A 591-nucleotide genomic window follows, 5' to 3' on the forward strand; every position below is an offset into this window, starting at 1 on the left:
GGGGTATGGAGGTGGCGGTGGGCACACGAGGTCCCTCCTGATGTCCTCGGTGCTCCTGCAGCAAACGGCAGCTTGGATTTTTTGCCATCGACCTCTTGGTGCCATTCCCACCAAGGCTGAGCGTGTTTTAGGGAATGGGAACTCCTGGAAAGCACCTCACTTCCAAGGCAAAATGTATCTCCCGAGGTGCAATAGAAAACCTAACGTGTTTTTTTCAGGCGTTACCTGCCCATCAGTCCCCGCAGTGCCACCATCTGTGCCACCATCCTCCCCTGGTGGCCCTGAGCTCCTGATGGGCAGTGCGTTGACTTTAGGTTTAAAGCAAAACCCAACTTCTAGCCTAGAGCCGGCTGAGATGCTTTGGGCTCGAGCCGCTGTCTCACCTGGCTCCCCTCAGGACCATGCTGCGTGCCACCGGCCTCGTGCCGTGCTCACCCTGTCCCCATCCCTGTCCCCATGCTGCCAGCCGCCTTTGCCGCCTGACCTTGTCCCACACGGACTCTACCCCTTCCTTCCATGCCAGGTTGTGTCAGCGGCCGCCGGTGTCCTGGTGCTGGGCACGGTTCCCCCTGCCTGGCCTCGGTTTCCCCC

Source organism: Charadrius vociferus, unplaced genomic scaffold (assembly GCF_000708025.1).
Source record: "Charadrius vociferus isolate BGI_N301 unplaced genomic scaffold, ASM70802v2 scaffold2206, whole genome shotgun sequence".
NCBI classification, from domain to species: Eukaryota; Metazoa; Chordata; class Aves; order Charadriiformes; family Charadriidae; genus Charadrius; species Charadrius vociferus.